General features: G+C 47.8%; 1 protein-coding gene across 6 annotated transcripts in view; it reads right to left on the minus strand.

The window, feature by feature from the left end:
- LOC134968951 (embryonic protein UVS.2-like) overlaps window positions 1-12,358 on the minus strand; it is a 237,761-nt gene that overhangs the window by 194,872 nt on the left and 30,531 nt on the right. For 4 of the 6 annotated variants that reach the window (XM_063944583.1, XM_063944582.1, XM_063944586.1 and 1 more), the window contains one exon: window positions 632-685. The gene's annotated coding sequence lies outside the window, so the exon portion shown is untranslated. Of the gene's footprint in view, window positions 1-631; window positions 686-760; window positions 789-12,358 lie in introns of all 6 variants that reach the window. The other 2 variants (XM_063944581.1, XM_063944584.1) reach the window with 1 other exon arrangement.

Below are 12,358 nucleotides of genomic sequence, written 5' to 3' on the forward strand. Positions count from 1 at the left end.
CACTATATTTATACATTTCTACATCTTACATTCCTGTAAGTGCATATTCTGTACATTAAACATGCGATTCTACAACCATGCATAGAGAACTAATAAGCGGGAGATGTACTAAGCAGTGATAAAATTGGAGAAGTGAGCCAGTGGAGAAGCTGCCTATGGCAACCAATCAGAACTGACGTAACATTTATAATTTTCATACCATCAAGGTATACAGAGCAGCTGATTGGTTGCCATGGCTCACTTCTCCACTTTTATCACTGCTTAGTACATGTCCCCCTCACTATAACTTGTTAAAACACATTATTACCTATACAGTACATGGCACCTATTGCTGTCCATTTAAAATGTGGCGAACGCGCCTCAACATTATCATGTGTGCCGGGTCTCCAGCCCCCCCCCCCCCCCCCCCCTTATTAACAGATACATTTTATAGACAAACACCTCAGCCTAGTTCATAATGTATGAGCACAAGAAACTATAAGTTGTCAATAGTCACAACGGGGATATCTTAAACAATGTCTTTGCTTATATTACGTGATGGCCCAATAAGACCCTTCAGACTCATGCACATTTTGACAATCTCCTCTCCAATAGCAGAGAGTTTAATGGATTTGTATCCTGTGTAACATACCTTGGTTTGAAGATAAAATGTCACTGAAAATATCATTTTTGGTATCTGTCCGACCTGTCACAAAGAAGACACTGTTGAAATGACATCAACGTGATGTTAACAATCCAGAAACAAAGGAATATCACTAACCTGATCCACTGGATCTCTCCTGAAGGTTCTGAAACATACAGTGAATGGAGAAAACTGTTACCTGTACCCAGCAAGTATCACACTGGTGAGTCGTCATGCACACCTAGTCTCTGACACACAACCACTGCATTAATTCCCCCCCCTAGTCTGTCCCAGGTAAAAGTCTTGGTCCTCGGAATGGAGATGAAACCATACCTGGTGAGGGTTAGCTGCGCACATGCTTGCGAGGGTGACTGTCACCAGCAGGAGGAGCAGTGCCATTGTGGTGGATAGGTGAAGTATAATGATCTGATCTCTCTCTCTGCCTGGCATTATATAGTGGGAGTGTAGGATGAGCTACTAAGAGGTCAGGGAGTGAAGATCGGGTATAACAGGAGGTGGGACTTTTAGCTCAATTTTGCAGACTTTTTTTCTCTAATCTATTTTCATTTGACCCAGAGCCAAGAAAGATAATCTGTTCGTGGAAAGTTAATTTCATGATTATTCGCAGTACCTCTTATCTTATATGCGTTCTGCTACTCAGTACGGGGTCACTGCAGCAACAATGGTTATTTTCTGGACATGTCTGAGTGCTAAAATGTCACATGTTTTAAAAACAAATCTGCTCTTAAAAAATTAATAGATCTAAATTCCCCATCTCCAACATGCACACCCCAATGGCTCTCACTGCCAGGAGATGGGACCATGGCAGAGCAGGAAAGGAGGAATGTATTGCCAGGAACATGGTAAGAATGGTCGGACAAAGCAAAAGGGGTGGGGGGTGAGTACTGAATGGGGAGTGGGGGGGGGGGGGGGGAGCAGCACTTAAGACTCTAAGGTGACTTTATTATTAGATTCCTAATTACTTTTTAAACTAGTCGGTTATATACTGTGTATTTTAAATAACTGAGTTCACATAAATTCAGAACAAATTGTGAAATAAGCAAATAACTTTAGACAATGGACCTCAAACTGGGTGTCACAAGGTACTTGCAGGAGAGCCACGGGTTGGTGGTCCATGCCCAAATCAAACGATTTATGGCCAATGTGAGAGGCAAAACTGGTGCTGGCGGCTGCCGATCACAAGATACAAGGACAAACAGGAGCAGTCAGCCACCACATAAGGATTACATGTAAGCACAATTTACCTAATTTTATGATCTATGCTGATTATCTCAACAAGAAACTTTTGGTCTAGGTGTGCAGTGAAAAAAAACGATGAGACCCCAGGGCGCCGTGATTCGAGAAAGTTTGGGAACCACTGTCTAGAAGAATTTAAAATGATGCTGTATATAAAAGAAACCTTACAGTGAGCCGGGTATGTTGCCTAAGAGGAACCTAATGCCCCCTCACACATTGCAATATGGTTGTTCTGAATGATCATCATACAATCAGATCAGGGAACATTTTATCTGCACAAGGGGGAAAGTTGAAGTTTCCAGGCAGACCATGATCAAGCTCCGCCCTGGTCATTTTACTAGGGAACTGGGTGGGAACTGGGAGGATTCCATCTCTTCCGGGAGTCAGGGGATACTCCCCAGAGTTTGTGAGTCTCCTGGACACTCCAGGAGAGTAGTCAAGTATTATTCTCCAGCTGCACCCCCTGGGGGAACCAGAATAGATCCCAAAATCACACGAGCACATCAGAGAATGCAAATACTTGTGAGGAAGAAGGGCACACGATAGCAAAGTAATGCAGGCACATAGACCAAGTAAAGCTTTAATAAAGCTTTGATATAAGGAGCAAATGGTCAGTATCATTAGTTCACAGCAGAGTACAAGTATGTCCAAGTGTTCCTAGGAGTTAGTGATCATCCTTTAATAGGTGATGTAGGTAACCATACTGAGGTATACACAAGGTTGCCATATGACGGTGTGGGGCCCATACTGAGGTATACACAGGTTTGCCACATGACGGTGTGGGGCCCATATTGAAATATACACAGGGCTGCCATATGACGCTGTTGGGCCTGAGGTATACACCAGGGTGCCGTTAGATGGTGTAGGGCCCATACTGAGGTATACACCAGGGTGCCGTTTGATGGTGGTGGGCACATAGTACTGAGGTATACACCAGGGTGCCATTATCTGGTGTAGGGCCCATACTGAGGTATACACGAAGGTGCTGTTAGATGGTGTGGGGCCCATACTGAGGTATATACCAGGGTGCCGCTAGATGGTGGTGGGCTCAGTACAAGTGAAACATGCCCCCCCCCCCTTAAATGTTATTTACGTTCTGCACATACAGTATGTACCAAATAACCTTCTAAGTAACTAAATAAATAAATAAATACATTCAACAAGCCCTGGTTTAGGAAAGAACTTTAACATGCAAATATAACCAAGTGCAATAATCAAATACACAATACAGCCTATGCTGTAGGCTGAGGTCTTCTCAAAGCATTCATCCATAGACTAATCAATTGTATGGTCAGTGTTAATGCTACAGTACATGCTCTTGCTCAAATTTCTTAATATATTCTGCTGCTTTTCTGTAAAAGTAATGTGCTGCCCCCTTGTGGATGTCCTAAAAAGTACCATGTTGTCCATCATGGAAAATGTAAAAGCCAATTTGTTGCAATGAGTTGCTGCACTTCTGTGCCTAGTACTGCATCATAATGCTGAATAACTTCCACAGTGTTTATAATGTTCACATGTAAGTACATGGTAGGAAAGCACTGTCAACCAAAAATGGCTAATACTAAAAAAATACAAATATTTCCAATATACAGTACAGCAGTCAGGTGTGCAGAGAGAGGTAGGGGTGGGCACGGATCACCCAGGTTTCTGATGGGGAGCCTGGAGTACAGGAAAGGTGTAACTACGCCCCTTTGTGATGCCGCGATCATGTTCCCTGAAGCGGAGCACTGGTTGCATGGAATATGCTAGGTATACCTCCCAAATGTCCCCATTTTGGCTAGACAGTCCCGCTTTTCGGGCACTGTCCCACTCACACGCCGCCTTGTCTGTAGGAGGGAAGACACAATCTCACCTACTGCTTTGCACAGCAGAGTGTTGGTAAATGGATGCCGTGTGGGTGCATAGATGCTTCAAGGGTGTGACGTGTTCTTACGACACCTTATCCTGATTCCACCCATCCAAATGTTGAGATGTGCATGCTAGAGATAACAAGCAGGAGAAGGCCATGCATGCAAGAGCTTACATACTTAGGGAACACTTACAGGGTGAACTGGGAAAGATCCATGATGAAGGGTTGGAGAAGAAAGTACCAAGTTATGAGGAGGGCAGGTATGCTATAATAAACAGGTCTGATTTACAGGGGTATTTATAGCTGGAGATGTGGCGTACTGGAATGTTAACAGATATTGGAAAGTTCCAAAAGCCATTTAATTCTTATCAGTGAGTGGGGGAGTTTATGGCCCCAAAACTAGTCAAACCAGTTCTCACAGACCCTGCGACATGTAAGGGGTTAGGACAGGAAGTGTAGGGGGGTTTTACAGGACAAGAAAAAAACACAGGCTAGAATGCAGTGTGAGCTGAGGACTGAGATGGAGGGCACAGGCTAAGTGTCCAGGAGAAACGCAGTCTAAGGACTGTGGAACAAGCATGGTACTCCACAGTCCCTGGCATTATGGAACAGCATGTAGGTGCTGCTAGGAACAGCAAAAGATATCCAGATTTGCAGTGTGAGAGCAGCAACAGCATGAGCAATCAGTGGAAGAAACAAAGGGGATCCCCACCTTCAGGGGTACCCAAGAAGCAGGACGGGAGGTGTGAGTCTTCGGGAGAGGACTATCTGGGTGAGTGGTAGGAAACCACGTTTGGCAGAAGGCCCCCAGTAACGTGTCCATGAGAGATCCCGTTTAGATAGAGCCCCTGGCAAATGGGGGAGAGCACACCAAAATGAATCTCAGTTTGCGGACGCCGCACTACTGATACCCAGAGACTGCGCTGGTATATACTGTACTGTAATGCTGTCACATCATTGTTTATGCTGTTATTGCCAGTGAAGCGAATGGAAGGAAATGTAACCTGATGTAACCCTTATGAATATTGTGCTGAAGAGGAGAACCAGGAGTTAAATGTTATTGTCGTGATAACACTGTCTGAACTGTGAATAAACTGCTTGCTTATGTGAGGAGTTGGCCTTGTGTTCAATGCTTTTAAAATCACTGATGGACCCAGCCCTCCCCGGCTACCACAGAGAGACTGATAGAGAGTGTGACAGATGAGGGAGTGAGTTCCTGGTGATAGGGTTACTATCCAGAGGCATAAATACAGGAGACAATACAAGGCAGTTGCCTCCGGGCGCCAGCTCTAAAGGTGGCACACTGACCTCCTCCATTGCTCCAGGTTCTGCTTTATGCACCCCAGAGCAGGAATAGGCAGGGAGCTCAGGGGACATGTGCTGTGGTCCTCCCTCTCCCTGTCTGGCTGCTGCCGGGGTTGTGGAAGTGAATGTGGAGGGTGAGTGTGATCTGCAGGAGGCAGGGTCCCGCTTACAGCAGCCGAGAGAGACTTCCTCTTCAGTGCACACTCCCCACCACCAGGGCCGTAACTAGGTGTGTGCGGAAGGGGTACCGCACATAGCGCTGCAGGGTAGGGGGCACTGTTAGCAGCATTTCTCAATTACCTGTTTTAATTACTTTCACTTGCTGCTTCCCCCCTTTTTGAAGCCCAGCATCTCCTGACCGCCCCTGTCTCCTACCCCCACCACTTCTGTCACTAATACCTATACAACATTCATGAACTCCACTTAAGATTTCTTCTGAGTAGGGTGTTTGATTAGAATTCAACGGGTTATAGGTTTGAATCCTGGGTGGGGCAGTATATTGAAATATGTGATGTAATAATAAGATTTTACTCACCGGTAAATCTATTTCTCGTAGTCCGTAGTGGATGCTGGGGACTCCGTAAGGACCATGGGGAATAGTGGGCTCCGCAGGAGACTGGGCACTCTAAAGAAAGATTTAGTACTATCTGGTGTGCACTGGCTCCTCCCTCTATGCCCCTCCTCCAGACCTCAGTTAAGGAAACTGTGCCCGGAAGAGCTGACATTACAAGGAAAGGATTTTGGAATCCAGGGTAAGACTCATACCAGCCACACCAATCACACTGTACAACTTGTGATAAACTTACCCAGATAACAGTATGAACAACAACTGAGCATCACTCAACCGATGCTACATAACCATAAACAGAGCATCCGATAAACCTGATGCAATCATAAAATAACCCTTAGTTAAGCAATAACTATATACAAGTATTGCAGAAGAAGTCCGCACTTGGGACGGGCGCCCAGCAATCACTACGGACTACGAGAAATAGATTTACCGGTGAGTAAAATCTTATTTTCTCTAACGTCCTAGTGGATGCTGGGGACTCCGTAAGGACTATGGGGATTATACCAAAGCTCCCAAACGGGCGGGAGAGTGCGGATGACTCTGCAGCACCGAATGGGCAAACACAAGGTCCTCCTCAGCCAGGGTATCAAACTTGTAGAATTTTGCAAATGTGTTTGAACCCGACCAAGTAGCAGCTCGGCAAAGCTGTAATGCCGAGACCCCTCGGGCAACCGCCCAAGAAGAGCCCACCTTCCTTGTGGAATGGGCTTTCACTGATCTTGGATGCGGCAATCCAGCCGCAGAATGAGCCTGCTGAATTGTGTTACAGATCCAGCGAGCAATAGCTTGCTTTGAAGCAGGAGCACCCACTTTGTTGGATGCATACAGGATAAACAGCGAGTCAGTTTTCCTGACTCCAGCCGTCCTGGCAACATAGATCTTCAAAGCCCTGACTACATCAAGCAACTTGGAATCCTCCAAGTCACGAGTAGCCGCAGGCACCACAATGGGTTGGTTCAAATGAAAAGATGACCCCACCTTTGGCAGAAACTGCGGACGAGTTCGCAATTCTGCCCTATCCATATGGAAAACCAGATAGGGGCTTTTACATGACAAAGCCGCCAATTCTGACACACGCCTAGCCGAAGCTAAGGCCAACAGCATGAACACTTTCCACGTGAGATACTTTAGCTCCACAGTCTTAAGTGGCTCAAACCAGTGGGATTTCAGGAAACCCAACACCACGTTAAGATCCCAAAGTGCCACTGGTGGCACAAAAGGGCGCTGAATATGCAGCACTCCCTTAACAAACGTCTGAACCTCAGGCAGTGAAGCCAGTTCTTTTTGAAAGAAAATGGATAGGGCCGAAATCTGGACCTGTATGGACCCTAATTTTAGGCCCATAGTCACTCCTGACTGTAGGAAGTGCAGGAATCGACCCAGCTGGAATTCTTCTGTAGGGCCTTCCTGGCCTCACACCAAGCACATATTTTCGCCATATACGGTGATAATGCTTTGCTGTCACGTCCTTCCTAGCCTTTATCAGCGTAGGAATAACTTCATCCGGAATGCCTTTTTCCGCTAAGATCCGGCGTTCAACCGCCATGCCGTCAAACGCAGCCGCGGTAAGTCTTGGAACAGACAGAGCCCTTGTTGCGACAGGTCCTGTCTGAGAGGCAGAGGCCATGGGTCCTCTGTGAGCATTTCTTGCAGTTCCGGGTACCAAGTCCTTCATGGCCAATCCGGAACAATGAGTATTGTTCTCACTCCTCTTTTTCTTACAATTCTCAGCATCTTTGGTATGAGAGGAAGAGGAGGAAACAGATAGACCGACTGGAACACCCACGGTGTTACTAGTGCGTCCACAGCTATCGCCTAAGGGTCCCTTGACCTGGCGCAATACCATTTTAGCTTTTTGTCGAGGCGGGACGCCATCATGTCCACCTGTGGCAGTTCCCGTCGATTTGCAATCTGCGTGAAGACTTCTTGGTGAAGTCCCCACTCTCCCGGGTGGAGGTCGTGCCTGCTGAGGAAGTCTGCTTCCCAGTTGTCCACTCCCGGAATGAACACTGCTGACAGTGTGCTTACGTGATTCTCCGCCCAGCGAAGAATTCTCGTGGCTTCTACCATCGCCACCCTGCTCCTTGTGCCGCCTTAGCGGTTTACATGAGCCACTGCGGTGATATTGTCTGACTGGATCAGAACCGGTTGGTCGTGAAGCAGGGTCTCCGCTTGACTTAGGGCGTTGTATATGGCCCTTAGTTCCAGGATATTGATGTGAAGGCAAGTCTCCTGCCTTGACCACAGCCCTTGGAAATTTCTTCCCTGTGTGACTGCCCCCCACCCTCGGAGGCTTGCATCCGTGGTCACCAGGACCCAGTCCTGAATGCCGAATCTGCGACCTTCGAGAAGGTGAGCACTCTGCAGTCACCACAGGAGAGACACCCTTGCTCTGGGGGATAGGGTGATTAACCGATGCATCCGAAGATGTGATCCGGACCACTTGTCCAGTAAGTCCCATTGGAAGGTATGGAACCTGCCGAAGGGAATGGCCTCGTATGATGCAACCCTCCTTCCCAGGACTCGAGTGCAGTGATGCACTGACACCTGTTTTAGTTTTAATAGATTCCTGACCAGTGTCAAGAGCTCCTGAGCCCTCTCTATCGGGAGATAAACCTTTTTCTGGTCTGTGTCTAGGATCATGCCTAGAAGAGGCAGATGAGCTGTAAGAACCAACTGCGACTTTGGAATATATAGAATCCAGCCGTGTTGCCGTTTCACTTCCGGAGAAAGTGATACGCTGTTCAGCAACTGCTCTCTTGATCTCACTTTCATGAGGAGATCGTCCAAGTACGTGATAATAGTGACACCTTGCTTCCGCAGGAGCACCATCATTTCCGCCATTACCTTGGTGAATATTCTCAAGGCCGTGGAGAGACCAACCGGCCACGTCAGAAATTGGTAATGACAATTCTGTACCGCAATTCTGAGGTACGCCTGCTTAGGCGGATAAATGGGAACACGAAGGTATGCATCCCTTTTGCCCCGAGACACCATAAAATCTCTCCCTTTTTTAGGCTTGCAATGACCGCTCTTAGCGATTTCATCTTGCACTTGAACCTTTCCAGGTATATGTTCAGGGATTTTAAATTCAATATGGGTCTGACCTAACCTTCCGGTTTCGGGACTACAACCTGGTGGAATAATAACCCCCTCCTTGTCGAAGGAAGGGAAACTTGACCACCACCTGTTGAATATACAACTTGTGAATTGCAGTTAACCCTGTTACCCTCTCGCAGGGGGAAGCCGGCAGGGCCGTCAGTGAGGAGGCATCTTCTCCAAATCCAGCTCGTATCCCGGAGACACAACATCTATTGCCCAGGGATCTAATAGGGAGTGAACCCACTTGTGGCTGAACTTATGATAGCGTGCCCCCACCGGGCCTAGCTCCGCCTGTGGAGCTCCAGCGACATGCGGTGGATTTTTTTTGCAGAGTTCGGGGAGGACTTCCCTGGGAACTAGCTGTTCCATTGCTTATTCTACAGGACACGTCAAGCAGAAATCGACATAGCTTTGACTCTAGGACCCAGTATACTCATGTCTCTTTGGGCATGTTTTATATATATATATATATACCTATCTCTTAAGACAGCATCTTCAATATATATATATATCTCTATATATACATATATATATATATATCTATATGCCTACTAGGGTCTCAATCTCTGCCAATAAGGTACCTGTCCACGCTGCCACCGCGCTATAAACCCATGCCGACATAATCGCCGGTCTGAGTAGCGTACTAGAATGTGCACGCTATCTGCAGGATACCTGAGAATAGCTAGTGCTACCTTCTGTGCAAACGTGACACCCTAGGGGAAGATTCCCATCACATCCTGGCCCTAGTGGGGAAAGGATACTGCCTGAGAATTTTTTTGTGGGAAGCTGCAGTCTCTTGTCTGGAGATTCCCGCTCTTTTTCCTCATGAGAGGAGGGAAATTTACCTCAGCTTTCTTCCCCTTAACATGTGTACCCTTGTGTCAGGGACAAATGAGTCATCAGTGATATGCAAATCATCTTTTATTACAATAATCATATATTGAATACCTTTTAGCCATTTTGGCTGTAACTTTGCATTATCGTAGTCGACACTGGAGTCAAACTCCGTGTCGATATCCGTGTTTATTATTTTGGATAGTGAGCATTGTGAGACTCTGAAGGTCTCTGTGACATAGGGACAGACATGGGTAGATTTCCTGTCTGTTCTCTAATCTTTTGTGCAATAAATTCACCTCAGCACTTACACATATCCAAACAGGTGTCGGCGTTGTCGACGGAGACACCCTCTCACACACATATTTGCCCTATCTCCTCCTTAGGGGAGCCTTTTTTCAGACATGTCGACACACACGTACCGACACACCACACACACAGGGGATGCTCTATTTGAAGACAGTTCCCCCACAAGGCCCTTTGGAGAGACAGAGAGAGAGTATGCCAGCACACACCCCAGCGCTATATGACCCAGGAATCACACAGTAACATAGTGTTAACCCAGTAGCTGCTGTATATATTGTTTTTGCACCAAATTTATATGCCCCCCTCTCTTTTTACCCTCTTCTATTGCAGGGGAGAGCCTGGGGAGCTTCTCTCAGCGGATCTGTGGAGAGAAAATGGCGCTGGTGAGTGCTGAGGAAGAAGGCCCCGCCCCCTCAGCGGCGGGCTTCTGTCCCGTTTCTGTGTAAAAATAATGGCGGGGGCTCGTACATATATACAGTGCCTGACTGTATATATGTATAATTTTGCCAAAAGGTATCTTAATTGCTGCCCAGGGCGCCCCCCCCCCCCCCCCCCCTGCGCCCTGTACCCTACAGTGACCGGAGTGTGCGGTGTGCTGTGGGAGCAATGGCGCACAGCTGCAGTGCTGTGCGCTACCTTAAGTGAAGACAGGAGTCTTCAGCCGCCGATTTCGATGTCTTCATGCTTCTGCTGCTTCTGTTCTTCTGGCTCTGCGAGGGGGACGGCGGCGCGGCTCCGGGAACGGACGATCAAGGTTAGGTACCTGTGTTCGATCCCTCTGGAGCTAATGGTGTCCAGTAGCCTAAGAAGCGCTACCTAGCTGCCGTGAGTAGGTTTGCTTCTCTCCCCTCAGTCCCTCGTAGCAGAGAGTCTGTTGCCAGCAGAAGCTCTCTGAAAATAAAAAACCTGACAAAATACTTTCTTTTCTAGCAAGCTCAGGAGAGCCCACTAGGAGCACCCAGCTCTGGCCGGGCACAGATTCTAACTGAGGTCTGGAGGAGGGGCATAGAGGGAGGAGCCAGTGCACACCAGATAGTACTAAATCTTTCTTTAGAGTGCCCAGTCTCCTGCGGAGCCCACTATTCCTCATGGTCCTTACGGAGACCCCAGCATCCACTAGGACGTTAGAGAAAAAGGGTATTGTAACTGAATAACAACGAGCTCTCAAGTAAAGTACTTGAATGTGGTATAAAGAGGCTTTGTGTCCAAATCCATTTTCTTGCAGTGGTCTATAAATGTGTGTGTATTATATTATACAAATATAAAAATGTGGGAAGGGGTATCGTAGCATGGGCTTTCTCTGGGATCAATCTTGTCATGCCCCTTACCCACGAAGCATGCACCTTATGTCCCTATTGGAAAAATGGAGAGGGGGGGGGGGGGGCACCAATTCTCTCTCTGGCACAGGGCACCAAAAAGTCTAGTTACGGCTCTGCCCACCACCCTAAAGTTCCCATCTCCTCGCTGCTGTACAGGGGGCCAATGTCACCATTCTCAGATGTCCCATGCTGGCCCCCTCTAACAAGCCTGGGCCCAGGTAATTAGTACCCCACTACCACCACCATGTTGGTGCCCCTGGGTGTTGCTGGGATGGGGTGTTGGTAGTGAATGCGAGCAGATGCAGGGCACCAACAACTATCTTGCCATCAGGCTTCTAGCATTAACTTACTCCCCTGTCACCATCCATGAACCATAATGAGCTGTTTATTTCTGGTTTGCCATACCACCGAAGACAATACCTAATACACAAAAATAAGAATTTACTCACCGGTAATTCTATTTCTCGTAGTCCGTAGTGGATGCTGGGGACTCGGTAAGGACCATGGGGAATAGACGGGCTCTGCAGGAGACTGGGCACTCTAAAGAAAGATTCAGTACTATCTGGTGTGCACTGGCTCCTCCCTCTATGCCCCTCCTCCAGACCTCAGTTAAGGAAACTGTGCCCGGAAGAGCTGACATTACAAGGAAAGGATTTTGGAATCCAGGGTAAGACTCATACCAACCACACCAATCACACCGTACAACTTGTGATAAACTTACCCAGTTAACAGTATGAACAACAACTGAGCATCACTCACCCGATGCTACATAACCATAACCCTTTGTTAAGCAATAACTATATACACGTATTGCAGAAAGTCCGCACTTGGGACGGGCGCCCAGCATCCACTACGGTCTACGAGAAATAGTGTTAGGCGCCGGGGTCCGCTCGTCGGTGCGGCCCGGCGCCTAGCAACCAGGGACGCCGTGCGCGTACAGCCGCCGGCTCCCTGGCAACACTAGACGCCGGGCGCACGGAGCCGCACGGACCCTAGCAACGGGGACGCCACTGGCGGACCGCGTTCCCCGTTGCTGGGTCCATTTAAATTAATAGGGCACCTGTTTCCTGGCCGTGCAGCAAGGCAGCTGCATGGCATTTAATCCAATCAGCCTCTGAACAGCTGATTGGAGGACTCCCTGTTAAGTACACTTCCAGGGCTTCTCACAGACGCCGGTAATAGCTTCCTGCATG

This window comes from Pseudophryne corroboree, chromosome 11, assembly GCF_028390025.1.
Source record: "Pseudophryne corroboree isolate aPseCor3 chromosome 11, aPseCor3.hap2, whole genome shotgun sequence".
NCBI lineage: Eukaryota > Metazoa > Chordata > Amphibia > Anura > Myobatrachidae > Pseudophryne > Pseudophryne corroboree.